Source organism: Elephantulus edwardii, unplaced genomic scaffold (genome assembly GCF_000299155.1).
Source record: "Elephantulus edwardii isolate Elephantulus edwardi_28Jun2011 unplaced genomic scaffold, EleEdw1.0 scaffold00022, whole genome shotgun sequence".
Taxonomy (NCBI): domain Eukaryota; kingdom Metazoa; phylum Chordata; class Mammalia; order Macroscelidea; family Macroscelididae; genus Elephantulus; species Elephantulus edwardii.
The window spans coordinates 3,324,871-3,339,811 of NW_006399772.1; the positions used below are offsets into that span (position 1 = coordinate 3,324,871).

At 35.8% G+C, this 14,941-nt stretch overlaps 1 protein-coding gene and 1 pseudogene across 1 annotated transcript in view; one reads left to right on the forward strand and one right to left on the reverse strand.

Moving 5' to 3' along the window:
- The window catches only part of MAGI2 (membrane associated guanylate kinase, WW and PDZ domain containing 2), a 1,911,292-nt gene that overhangs the window by 619,574 nt on the left and 1,276,777 nt on the right, over positions 1–14,941 (forward strand). The gene's annotated exons all lie outside the window — the stretch shown is intronic.
- LOC102845511 lies at positions 12,658–13,091 on the reverse strand (annotated as a pseudogene).

Here is a 14,941-nt window from a genome sequence, read left to right on the forward strand (position 1 = left end):
ATTATTTCAAAGCAGAAAAATATTGGGTGTCAACCTTCTAAATTTTTGAGATATTTCCTGTTTGTAATTGTATCATCCATGTATTTGTGTATCTCTATCTAGCTCTCTATTTCTCTATCTCTGTCTGTCTAGTTATTTCTCTATCATCTATCTATCTATCCATCTATCTATCTATCTATCATCTTGTATGCTGTCAAGTTGAGTATGACTCATAGCAACCCTTGCACAGTCAACCTGAACTCTGACCTAAACTGTACCATCCTCATCATCTCGGGCACAGTAGAACCCATTCCTGAAGTCATCTGTCAATCCATCTTGTTGGAGGGTTTTACTCTCCATTTTTCCAAGCGTATCCTTTTCCAAGAAGAGCTTTGCCTAGCTACATGTCCAAAGTATGAAAGATGAAGCTTCCAAGAAACACTCTGGCTTCATTTTTTCAAAGACATATCTGTTTGTTCTTTGAGCAGCTATTGAGATATTCAGTACTCCTCTCCAGTACTGCAACTCAAAGTCATCAGTTCTTTTTCTGTCATCCTTAATCATTGTCCAGCACTCTGATGTGTAACGGAAGATTAAGAATAATATGGCCTGGATCAGACGTACCTTAGTCTTTTAAATGACAGTATTGCTCTTCATCATTTTGGAGAAGTTCTTGACAGCAGACTTTCCCAAGGCAATATGTCTTCTGATTTCCTGACTGCTGCTTTCAAGAGTGCTGATGGTTGATTTAAGCAAGATAAACTCACTGACAGCTTCAAGCCTTTCTTTGTCTATCATAATATTGACTATTGGTCATGTGGTGAAGACCTTTATTTTCTTGACACTGAGATGCAATCCATACTGAAGACTGCAGTCCTTGATCTTCTATAGCAAGTGTTTAATACTTTTCCTCACTTCCAGCAATCAAAGCTGTGTCATAAGGCAAGTTGTTGATTAGTTTATGTTAAGATCCTATAAACCTTGAATTATGTAATAAATACATCAATGTGCTCCATTATAAATTACCATATCTTATATCAAAATATAGCAATGATGGGAAAAGTTGCTTTACCTTGAGTACATGCAAGCAACACTCTTTAGGTACTAATGTCTTATGTGCATATGGTTAAGTAATTAAATAATTGAATTAATATATGTATGAAATGTAGATAATACAAGATTAATTTATTATTCAGAAAACTCCATTATTTTAATGAATGTCATTTGGACCTTAATGTTCTTTTTAAAGTGTAAAATGTAGAGGAGTAAAGAATCAAGTTGTCCTTCAAATAATTTCTCTCTCCAGAGAAGATACTAATACATTTTTAAAGATATTAAAGAGAAAGAAAAGTTTTCAAGAGAGCAGAAAAGGGGGCCAGGGAGCACAGGACCATGAGGATCTCTTTGATAGGGCCATAGAGAATGAGAATAGCACAGCCTCTTACCACCTCAAAATAGGAAGTAAATAAAGAGTCCATCGCCCAGCCACAGGGTACCTCTTGAGCCACAGCAGTAGCAAATGGTCCATTTACTCATTGTTTACTCACAGGCTTTGGTACTCAGAGTGGAGTTTATTAAAGAAATAAGTTGGAGAGTGGGGGAGGAAAATAATATTGCCCAATGTAAGTCCAGGTTTTAGCCCAGAAGTCCTACGGCACAATTTCTCAATTAGTCCATGCTCTGGTCTCAGTTTAGCAGTCAGCTTTTCCTTCCACCATCCAGCAAGGACAACAAAACTTTTAACTGTGGGCTTTCTCTCAAGGCTACTCTGATTACATCTTGGCACAATTTCTCCACAGCAATTCCACAATCTTTCCAACACCATTACCAGGGTCTCGCTCTCACCAGAGTCTTACTCTCACCAGAGTCTCACTCTGACCAGGATCTCGCTCTCACCAAGATCTCACTCTCTCCAGCGTCTCACTATAGTCTTCCTCAAATCTTGCTGCCCAGTGTGGGAATCTCTCTTATCCTAGTTCCACAGCTGTTGATCACTTGCAAGACCATGTGTCTGCAATTAAGACAGCTTCAGACCATCCCCTCCCTGCCCAACGGGGGCTAATGTAACGGCTAGGAAAGCCAATTGTCAAGGGTTCTGACACTCCAAATGTATAGGAAGTAAAGAAACAGATTAAAGACATTCCTTAGAAAATAGGGTAAATTACAGGAGTGAATTATTCTAATAATAGAAATAAGTGGAATCATAACCACAAAATTTGAGATATAAACATAAAAACTAGTTGGGAAAATAAGATAAACTAAACAGATGTCTAAAGTTTGTGAGTGTTCTAGTTAGCTACTGCTTTAATAATAAATTAGCACAAATTTACTACTTTAATATTTTACAGTTTTGAGTTAAAAAATTACTTCCACCTAGACAAAAACCAAAGTGTCACAGAGCTGTATTACATCTGTAGATTATTTGCTTGCTTTTTGCGGATTTAAAGTTCACCTTAAGACCTTTGCTCGTGGCTACTTCCTCATCTGGAAATCCAGCAGCATAGTATGTGCAACCCTCTGACCCTCGTGCTCTTGTGAGGACTTGTGTGATTATTTTGAGCTCACCCAGAAAATTCAGATACTCTCCCCATTATACTAAAATTCAGAATCTAATTACATTTGCAGAACTTTAGCAGTGAAGTGACATCTTCATCAAACAAAGGTCTCATAATGAAAGTTTATACAATCCCACAGGGCCTCCACAAGAAAAAAGAAAGCACACCTTAGTCTTTAAATGGACATCTTTGCTCTTTAGCATTTAGAGAAGTCCTTGACAGCAAATTTTCCCCCAATACAACGCATGTTTTGGTTTTTTCCATGCTGTTACCATGAGTGTTGGTTATACATCCAAGTAAAATGAAATTGTTGGTAACATCAATCCGTTGGTGAGTATTTTTGTTTATTGATATTGAGATGTAATCCACATTGAAGACTGTAGTCTTTGGTCTTCTGCATCTAGTGCTTTAAGTCCCCTTTGCTTTTATCCCACAAGATTTTGTCATTTGCATAATGAAATAGGACCCAATAGGCTAAGGCAAAGACTTGAATCAACCTTTATGTTGAATGAGATGTTAAGACAGTTGAATAGATTTTGAACGAAAAAAAATATGATCTGATTTATGTTTTTAAAGGAATACTCAGTAGATTGAAGAGAGGTAATATTGGAAACAGGGAAGGCAATTAGATTAAGAGACTTAATTGTTGCAGACAAATAGAATGGTGGCTTGGATGAAGAAATGATAGAGGAAGCAGTGAGAAGTAGTCAGATTTGGGATACATTGTGACACAATTAGCTGAAGGATTGGATTACAGCTAAATGTCAAAAACAAAGAAAATGAAGATGATTCCAAATATTAGTCTGATCACTTGAATTAAATCCCTTTCTAATAAGATTCAAAAGACCTTGGGGGAGTCCGGGATTAGGAGTTTATTTGGCAATATGTTATATATGAAGTGTCCATTGAATTAGATATCCTTCTAATGAACCCTTGTGGTATACTGCTTAAGCATTTAACTGCTAATATCCAAATCAAAGATTCAAACTCATCTTGTGATAGCTGGATACTTTAAATATATCCCAAGATCCTTGAACTATCATTAAGTGATAATGTTACTTATAGAGAACAGAATATGGGGTGTTTTCCCCCCAGAATTTGCTTTTTGTGGGTTGGTTTTTGTTGTTTGTTTGGGGTTTTGTTGTTGTTGTTGTTGTTGTTGTATTTCACTTAAAGTAGGGCTCCTAACCACTGAATGTGTATAAGAATCACCTAGGAATATTGCTAGAAGATGCTATTCTTTGGAAAGGTGGAAGGTCGGAGAAGGAGAGAAAAACCCCAATGACATGAATTGAACAGTAGTTTCAAGTGTGTCAGAGATGATGAGGATAAGACAGGGTTCAGATCTGTTTTTCATAGGGTCACTATGAGTCATACTTGACTACTTAGCACCTAACGAAACAGGGATATTTCTAAGTTGTAGATTCTTGATAGTCAGGTCTGGGATCCAAGAGCCTTCATTCTAACAAGCACCTGGGTGATAATGTTGCAGTCGTTTTGAGGAATATATTTTGATTAAGTGAGTAAACACGTGCAAAATAAAAGCCTGAAGAAAAATGACCTAGATAAAGGATGTAATCTTAGGGGTAATATATTTTTAATTTGCATTAGAGTTCATAAGTAGTGATAGCTTTGTGAGTTGATTTTTTTTATCCTACATGTCTATATTGAAAGCACTAATTTAATATTTAGGTAAATTGCATACATGCTTTAGACATATATATTTTGGCCAATAAGTTCATAACCATGAAAATTTGCTAATTGTATAGGAATAATTAAGTAAGTACAGTCCACTCCTGTTATTTTTTTCTTTCTTTCTTTCCTAAATTATACTTTAAGCTTTAATGACAGATGTCAATGTACTTTCTATATTATACATTCAGTCATTAACTCACAGCCATCAAGTCAGAGCCAACTCACAGCTGACCCTCCAAGAGAATTTTAGAGGCTGTAAATAGCACGGAGGAGATGGCTCATCTTACTTCTGCAGAGGAGCTGGCAAATTTGAACTATGTGCCCTTTGCTTGTCATTGCAGCTCCGTGCCACTAGACCACCAAAGCATATAAAGATAAAGATATAAAGGTAAAGATAAAGGTAAAGATAAATGTAAAGATAAAGAGAAATAATATAAATATTTCTTTACATGCTTGGATTTATTGCATTATCTGACCAAAATCTATATAAAAGAAAATACATTTTCATTATTCCAATTACATCCAGTAACTTTAGAGTTGACTGCAATAGCAGGGGATAATTGCGTACTATAAATTTTTCAATAGCTTATTTTTTTTTTATTCACTCAATCCTCAGATTTTCTTCCTACCTGTCTCTGGGTTGATTCCACCCTCTGACATTTTGGTTAGCAGCTTACTATTTTAGCTGTTTGTCGCACCCAAAGGACTTCTCAAGTGCATGCTGTTCCTTGCCCGTTGTTAACTCCAACAACCTTATGTATAACCTTAGCTATAACTTGTCAGTTGTTGTCAGCACCAACAGCCCTACATGTACCAGAGCACAATATAGCCTATTCCTATACAATCACCATGATCTTCAGTATGACTGAGCCCATTGTATCTATCCAACTCCTTAAGGAGTTCCTTCATTTTTGCTGACTGACTCTCCACTTTTCCAAACATGCAGTCCCTTTCTAGCAGTTGTTCTTTCCTGATGACATGCCCAAAGCAGAAAGGATGCTAGCTGTCTCTCCTTTCTTCTAAGGACCATTGTGATTGTGGTTCTAAGACTGATTTATTCTTTCTTCAGGAAGTTTACAGTGTATTCCATATTCTCCAGAACCATAATTCAAATGCATCCTTGCCCCTTCTGGACTAAAAAATAATGGTTTCCTTGAAAGTTTTGCAAGCTCTTTCCTGACTAATCTTATTATGCTTGACTACAGAAAAACCAAACCAAAATAAAATAATTTCAAATGAAAATTTTTCTAAAATAACTAAATGTTTCACTGTTTCATTTTCTTTTACAGTCTGAATCTCATTAGTTTATAATATCCCTCTTTGTGTTTCAAGTAATGTCTTTCAGCTTTCCTGTGATTTCAGGCAGTTTGTTGTTTTAGAAACATTACGCATATGCTAGGAAAACATGCTTTGTTTTCCATTATGTGTATATTTTGCTATGTCCACACAAAGTAATTGCATTTGACAAGAGTGATCTCAAGTGGAAATGTAGATGGCCAGCAGCTGAGTCTACTAGCTGTTGACTTCTGCTTCCATAATTTATACCCAAATTCTCTCCCTATCCTTGTCCTCTGATAATGAGCCTTTCTAGTTTCCCTAACATTCCTACTTAATTCCTCTAAATCTATCCCAATTGTGAGCTAGCTCCTCTTCTGAAATGAATCTTCTGAACTAATCTAACCTTCATCTGGGGCAGTGACTGTCCTGTACAGTTTAACATGGGTTTTTCTAGTACTTATTTATGATGCCTTGGATAAGAGTTAATCTCTCTGTGCAGTCTTTAACAGTGGGCACAGTAGAGATTTTGGAGATGGCACGGTTTTGAACAGTGTTTTATTCTGTTATATACTGGGGTGTTTTGAGTAGCAGGCAACTCTACAGAACCCACAGCAACAACTATAGTTGTAATTCCTTATGTGTTTAAGAGAATAATAATTTTATCTACGTAACAAAATTATTATGAATCTTAACCAAAATAATGAACAGAAATAATTTAGTATAGTATTAGGGCATAGCGTCCACTTCTTAAACAACATGCCTCTGGAAACTATATGAAGTTTGATAAACATCAATAGTTATAGACAGGCTTCAGGCTTGTTGTTCATAGGGTCGCTATGCATCGACTTGAAGACAATCATTAAAAACAACATAATATTAGGGAGCTCTGGTGGCTTGGTGACAAGTTGCGTGACAATCCCAAAGGCATGGATGAGGCCGCCAGCTACTCCCGTACAATTAACTGCCTTTGAAAACCATCTGGCACCAAGGGTCAACTGTCGGTCAGTTCTGACTCAACAGTACACAACAGAAGTAACAACAAGACTGTCATCAAGTCATTAGTTAATAAATGTTAACTACTTACTATTTATTACATTTGAAGAGCTAGCTAATCAGTGGTATTTCTTAATGTCTTCCATTTTTTCCCCCCCTCTAAGTCCAGCAAGCTCTGTTGTAGTGCCTGGAGAGTTGTGCTGCTAACCCAGAAGTCGTGCTTCTCTGGTGGTTCAAATCCACCAGTAACTCCTCAGGAGATAGATGGGGGATCTCTTCCCACACAATGTGGCCTTGAAAACCCAATGGGCAGCTCTGAGTCAGTGAGACTTGAGATTTTCAATGCCAATAGTACTTAGGACACTGTTGTATCACAAAGGAATCTTCATGTACAAATAGTTGCTGTTAGTTGCCAAGATTTTTTTAGTGATTAGTAGTGATGAAATTACTCTGAGTAGAATATATCATATACATTTTATTGGGGGTGGGGAAGGGATGCTATTACAATAAAAATTCTTAAATTCTCAGAAGATGTACTCTAAAAATACTGTGGGTTTTGTTGGCGCATCAGCTTGTGACCTCTACTAACTTCATAAGGGAGAGTTCTTACCAATAACATCAAAAGCACAGAACAAATTCCTCTCAGATCTGCATGCCCCAAGTTCCCACACCTACTACTATCAATTTTTTACTATAATTATTACAAGAAAATGAAATAGTCCCAAAATACTACACCTTTCAACTTAAATAACTGCAATTGGATTGTGCATGTTTCAACAGTACAGGTTCCATAAGTATTGTTCTACTTCTTTTCACTCATTAATAAGTATAGATTCATTGGAGGTTAGCTGGGGTTCAAAAGTCAGGCATTAGAGCTCACTCACAGTAGGTAGAAAATTGTTCTACTAGAACTTTCTGAGTCTAGTTTTAAATTATCTTCAAAGAACCTTATTATTTAAACCCTCTTAGTTCAAAGTGGAATGAAAGATTCAATAGATCTGTTCCTAGTGAATATGTTGAAATATATTCTTACTCATCTTTACAATAAACCTGCAATGAATGGAAGGGTTTTTTTATATAAAAAATGCATTATTCTTTTGAAATTTATAAAAAGGGGTGCTAACCAAATAGTATGGAATAGGTAAAAGAGTTTTATCCTTTGAGAAAGGCAAAGGGAGTCTTAGACTGCAAGAGAGAGTACTGTTGAGAACTTGAGGCTCAAAGCTTTCCCTTGCTATTTCTAGACAGCGTGTTAACAAAGGCAAATGCAGCAAGATGCCCCAAATGCCCAATATAGGCATCCAAAAGTATATATAAGTGGGAAAAGTATTGGTTCAGAAAAATTATGAGTGGGCAAAGGTGACTACAGTAATGGGACAAAATTGAGAAATATCTTGGAGCCTGCTATTCTTGGCTGCAAAAATATGCCAAAGTAGAAGGTCCCATTCATCTATTTTGTCTTCTCCCGGTTGTAGATTTTTCAGGAAAATGGAAGACTGTTTATGCTGTGGATTAAGACTGCTAGAGTTCTTCCTAGCTTTTCTCTAATGAGGTTTATAGCCCTTGGTTTTAGTCCTAGGTCCATGATCCACTTTGAGTTGGTTTTTGTATATGGAGTGAGGTATGGATCTTGCTTGAGTCTTCATGTGAGTGAAATACCTCAGTCACAAAAGGACAAATACTGCATGGTGCCACTGTTATAAAATGGGACCGATATCAGGGTTGGGGACAGACTGAGAAAGATGGGACAAATAATGTGTACTTCACTGAAACAGATGAGGGAGAAAACTGTTTAAAAGGGATATGTGATTAGGTATTATTTGTCATGACAAGAGTCCGGAATGAATGCTTCATAGTGTAGTGACCTAGGGAGAAGGATTGTAAAACAATGAAAGAATTTTTCTTTTACTTTTCAAAGAGAAGAGTGTACTGGGGGAGGGGTGGGCAGGGAGAAAAATGCAACAATGAATGAATGGAAATCCAAAGTATCTGTAAATTTTCATTTAAATTAATAATATAAAAATTAAAATAAATTTTTTAAAGTATGCCAAATTAATGGAGAGGAAAGCAGTCTATTTTTCAGAAGCCTGGATATCTCTTCTTTTGATGTCATCATCTTTGGAACTTTTCTCTAAAAGTTCTATTTACAAAGAGAGATGATAGGAAAAGACAACAATTAGAGGAGAAAAGAAAATTATCCAGTCAAGAAAACTCAATTCTTTAGTAGATTCTCTGTTCTATGAGGGAAAAAATTATAAAAATAATAATACTAAACTCCAACAAAAAATGTCTAGAATACATTAATGCTGAACTGCAATTACAGTCTAAGACAAAACTCTGGCTTCTTGCACAAAGAACTGGAAATGCTATCCCTTAATCTATCTTTCCATCATCCTATCTGATGATCTTGTAAAAATATCCCTCTTTGAAATTTGCTGAATTGGTTTCCAGTGAAATAAAAAGACTAGATTGTCAATATAAGAACAGCAATTCCAAATAAAAGCAAAAGAAATAAGTTTTGTTAAAACAACACTTACACCTGGAAGAACATATGGGATTGTGTAATGCTTAGATATTAGAAAGTCAAATCATGCGAAACCTAATTGTGCGCTTTGAAGATGGAGTGGGAAATGTACTTCTGCCCAGATTATGTGTTAATACTTCCACAGAATAAAAACACTTTAGAACGTATTGTATCCCAAGGAGGAGGCCTCTGACAATCGAACATCTGGTAACCTCTTGTGTAATTAGAATGATAGAGAGGAACAGTGACCATTTCAGAATTCTAGTTTTTATGCCTAAAACAGCTTTGGGAAAATTGCTCAGTATATAGGATAGACTAGGATCTCTTAAAAAGAGAAAAAATTAAAATATGTATCTCAAAGAAAGCCTCCCTTCTCTTTCCTTAAATTTAGCATAGAAAAAATAATTCCCTAAATAATTTTATGATTCTACTATGGTGCTGATAGCTGGACAGGTAATAAGGATGGCAGAAGAAGGATGATGCCTTTGAGCTGTGGTATTGAGGAAGTACACACAATATCCCTAAAAATAATAAACAGATATGTCATGAAGAAGGTGAAGTCAGAGGGTTCCTTGGATGCAAGAGTGTTGGAGCGTCATCTCACATACTTTGTGCATGTTGCTAGAAGAGGCTGTTCCTTGGAGAAGGAAATCATGCTTAGAATTGTGAGGGGACAACAAAGGTGAAGAAAAGCCTCCACCCTCAAACAGGTGGATTGGCATAGTGATTGCAGTAATGGACTCCAATGTGCCAGAGATTGTGAGGCTAGGACATTGTTCAGATCTGTCGTTCATAGGGTCACTATGAGTTGTACTTGACTCAACAGCACCTAATAATAACCGCAACTCTGGTGGCTTAGAGGTAAGGAATTGTGCTGCCAACACAAAGAAACATGGTTCAAATCCATTAGCTGCTTTGTGGGAGAAAGATTCTGCCTGCATTATTTAATGTCTCTGAAAACCCACTGGAGGGTCATCCATGGGTCAGTTCTGAGTCAACAGTATACAAAAACAACAACTCTGGTAAATGCCAAAGGGAGATTTTCTAAGTTTAATGTGTTAGAAAATATGAACAAATTCCATATATCACTGGTGATTGTTATACACACACAATACCCTTAAAGGGAAAAACAATGCTATCATTCAGACTTAAGAAAGCAGACTACTATATGTTATTGCTGTAGAGAAGCTCGAAGTTTCAAACCACCAACCTTTCAGTTAACAACGGAGCACCACCACTGAACTGAGCTGGTGATCTGCTTATGAAAAACCAGTCATGGAATACACAGGACAATTCTACTCTGATACCCTTGAGTAAATATGAGTGGAAATCTAATTCATAGTAACTATTTTGTTTTGTTTTAATTTAATCTATTTATCCATAGTAATTGAGAAATTATTATAGGGTAATTACTATGAAATCTACCTCAATTCTTCAATTACTGATTTAAAGTCCTGTGAAATTCAGAGGTTTATTGCAAATGGAAAGAAAAATAAGCCAGAAGGAGATAAATTATGTTGTGAATAATAAAATCAAGCATTTCATTCTTGCAATTACAAAATGCTCAATAATGTCATAATTTTGTTCTATTACTCAGTACTTAAGAAGCAACCAAACTAAATTCCTAGTAAATGTAATGTGTATTTAAGAGAATGCTGGACAAGGACTTAATCAGTTATTCTAAGGTGGGGAGGGGGAACTTTCCTGACTAGAGAGTTTGTTGAGTTGTTTCAGACTTTGCTTTTTTAATTTGGGAAAATATATTTTAACAGGTAGTAGGAATTCATGCATTTTTAATCATTGATCAGATATGTTTTGCCAATTAAGCCTGATTGCTCTTTTTCCATCTCTGCTTACAGACAAGATTATATGCTATTTGGAAGTACAAGTTTTTAAGTATCATGTAAATGTAAAATACTCATTTAAATGTGAGTAGAAGATACTATTGGCTTGGTTAATAGTATTCAATAAGGGAAAGTATAGTTTCCATAATTGTTTAGTTCTATTTGGCATATTGTGTTCAGAAGTCAAATATAAACACATTTCATTAGCTTCTCTGTAAAATTATCGTGTCAGAGTAATTGGATTCAAGTATATCTCAATTGAAAATATTAAAGACTATGAATTTGACACATTATCATCACAAAAATAGGTATTTCTTTTTTTTTTTTATTTATTTATTTTATGTGTGTACCGTCAAATTGGATCTGACTGGTACAGGAGGTGATTGTTCCTCCTCCTTCAGCAGAGCATCTGGTAGATTTGAACCGCGCACCTCTGGGATTACAGTGCAGTTTCCCGCCACCAGGCCACCAGAGCTCGCCGGTATTTCTTGAGCAAAGGAGGACAGAGACAAATTACTGCTATTTCTACAAATATTTATACAACATTATAGAATAATTCTCTTTCAATATGTTATTTTTAAAAATTGCAGCTCATTATCATCAGGTCAGACTGACTCATAGTTGAGCCTCCATCAGGTTCTCAAAGGCTGTAAACTCCATGGAGGGGAGCTATTATTATTCATCTTTTTCCTATGAAGCAGCTGGTGGATTAACACTGCCTGTCTTTAGATTGGTGATGTAACTCCTTACCCACTAGGCCTCCGAGCTCCCTAAGAATATAAAATCAAATGAGAAATGTGTAAATTGAGAGGATGTGGCATAATGTGGCTAGTCTTAAGAAATTATAAAAGCGAACATGTTAGAATATAGGCCACGGTACCATTGTGCTCGGATCTGAAGGAGTATGATACAGTGGGGATGAAATGAAAGCATCTTGCTTAACACACTGTCTGAAATACAGTGAACATTCATTAAGTACTACCAACTGCCATTAAGTCAATTCTGACTCCTGGCAATTGCCTATCCCATTTTCAGGCCATCTATCGCATTTTAAAGGGTTTGAATCTCGACAGGAGGAAAGATAATTGTACCAGCGATGACAAAACGTGAGGATTGCTATCTCTCCAGAAAGAGTTGGGAGATTTGAGTCTCTCAGTTAGCAGCACAGCACATGAAACACTACGCTACCAGGAGTTCTTTAATTAATATAACCCTCCTTTTTATGAAGGTCACAGTCTTCCAAACAAGAATTAGTAATCTAGTTAAAACATTTTAAAAAACCAAACAAACAAAAAACAAATGAAAAAACTTTACCAGGTAGTGTAGGATAAAATTGGATAAGAAATTTGGATGAGAGGATCTCTGACTAATTGGGATGGGAATTGGCGAAATATGGGCTTGTCTTAAGAAATGGTATAAATTAAAGTTTTAGCGTGTAGGCTGTCTGAATCTTGATGCACTACTTCCAAATTACACACCCTTAGACAGTTGTAAAATCTCCATATGTCCATGTCCTTACCTGTAAACTTTTGCCGATCTTTCCAAGAATGAGGTCTCATCCAAGGAATTGCCTCTCCTAACAGCACCACTCTCCCTTAGCACATAACCTTTCCCTTAGCTCACAGTATCGACTGATTATAATTGGCTATTATTTTCCTAATTAATATGAGTCCTGACATGTAGTAATCTTTTTGTTTTGTAGTAGTTTTTGAGAGGATGCAGAGTAATGTCAAACCTAATTTTTTTTTTTTTTGGTGGTGACACAATCATTTTATTGGTCTTACATAATTTATTCCCGATATCTGATATTACAAACTTTTGGGTCTTTGAGATACGCAGGCTCCTTGTATGTAACTGGCATAAATCCCAGTTTTTGAGACCTCTTAATTGCTTTTGTGATTTCTTTTTGTTTCTTCCCACAAAGACCTGTTATGTGCCTTCCATATATGCATCCAGTAAATGGAGAAATAAACTGGGACAAAAGCTGGACATTCTTATAATCTACACGTTTTTCACACAAGATACATTTTTTAAGAGGTTCCTTATAAGGATTCTCCATTGGAATGGGCAATCCTCATGGTTGGTCACCTGTTTATACTGGGAGCAAGCTCTTTTCCATAGCACCGAGTGAGTCCTGGAATCTCTGAGGCCGACTGCAGCTGTTACCAAATGCGTCAATTTTTTTCTTCTCAGAGCACCACAGAGCGTCACCGTACTTGCCATTGCTCCTCGTTCTACCCGTTCCAAACCTAATTTTTGAAACCTATACTTTTTTTAAAAATTTTATTAATTTTAATGAACATTTACAGAAATTTTGGATTTCCATTCATTCATTGTTGCATTAAAAAAACTCAATCCTTAGGTAAAAACAATCACAGAAGATCACAATAGTGGTATTTGTCTAAGGTTAAAGCTCACAAGGTAGAAAGAGAAAGGATAAAAAGAATGGAAACATGACCCAAAGAAAGGTAGTGGTATCAGCAATGGCACAATGTGAGATGTCATAAAATAAAATATCCCTGAGCTGAATGTAGTACTGACCTGCTCTTTGTAAACTTTCACGCAGATCACAACAGAAAGCTCACAAAAAATGAAACCTACATGTTCTCTGACTCATCAAGTAGATTTACCTAGAATTTTACTTAGTACAGAATGACTTGAGCAAGGAAGTATTTAAAGTACCAAGAGCGATTTTTCACTTGAAAATTACATAGAAAAGAACTAAAAAAAATCTGAACTAGACATGGGGTAAAAATACTGTAAAATTGAAATATGGGAGGAAAGTTTATGTAATTGTGAATCTTTTGACACCTACTTGTTGTTTGGTTTTTTTACATTAACAAATGATCAATACTACCTATCTCAATGAATTAGCATCAAAGTAATTAAGCAGAGAGAAATCTCTATGGTAAAGATATTGTGAAATATATAGAACAAAAAGTATAAATTGCCTTTGTGTTGGTTACTTTTTTTTAGACTGTCTTATATTTTATAAAAATGTTCATTTTGGAATTTAACACATTTGCTTAAAATTATATTAAAAGGGAGCTTCTGGGAAACCACAAGTATTAAATGATAGCTGAACTGTGGCATACTCTGAAAGTCAGGCAAAAGTAACAAAGTATTGTGTTTCCACTACCTTAATTATTTCTATTCTATTGAGTACAATACAGACTCAAGGAAGCCTACGTTAGTGGATTAGACAACTGCTGAATGATGCTGAAGGGATTCCACTGGTGTCTTAGAATAACATAAATACTAACCAAAAAGATGAAGATACTACCAAGGAAGAGTTTGGCAATCTACTTCCAAAAGGTCACAGCTTCAGAACCCTCTGGAGAATGGCTCTATTCTGCACACACGGTGAAGCTTTGTATCCAAATCAAGTTCAGGCACCATCTTGTACTGGTACTGTTCCCTCTAGATAAAATTTAGAGACTAAGATTCTGTATATATTTCTATGCAACTTGCTTTAGTCTAAGCCTCAGTTTCTTCAACTGTAAAATGAGAGTGAAGTATGGGACTGTCTAAAAAAATACTAATTTTTGATTCTACAAATTCCCAGCTGAATTAAAATGTCATGATCTGGAGGCAGAGATCTCCAAGTAAGTATTTTTTAAGAGAGAATTTGGAGAAGAGTTACTTTTACAAGCTCAGGGTTGTTTATAGAAGGACAGGTCAAATCTCATCAGCATGTTCCACATGTTACATGTCTCACATATGTAACAATATACACAACCTAGGAGTTAATAGCTCTCAGTTAAAAAGATGTCTTCAACTTTTTGAAGAGATGGTTTCTGATATTGGTGAACTGAATAAGAAGGGACATGCTGACTTTGTTGATAATACTTTGATTTGGTAATACTTTCTACATAAAATTAGAAGAGGTGAGAGTGTAGCTGAATTAAATGGACATAATCTGAAATATTTATACATATTACATTTTCATAAAATAACTTGTCTTCTCTCTCATACTCGATCATTCTTCCTTCCCTGCTCTAATTGAGACTACCAAATAGGACATTAGTAACTACCTTTGAGAAATGTTTAATAATTGGCATAGTTATTAAATC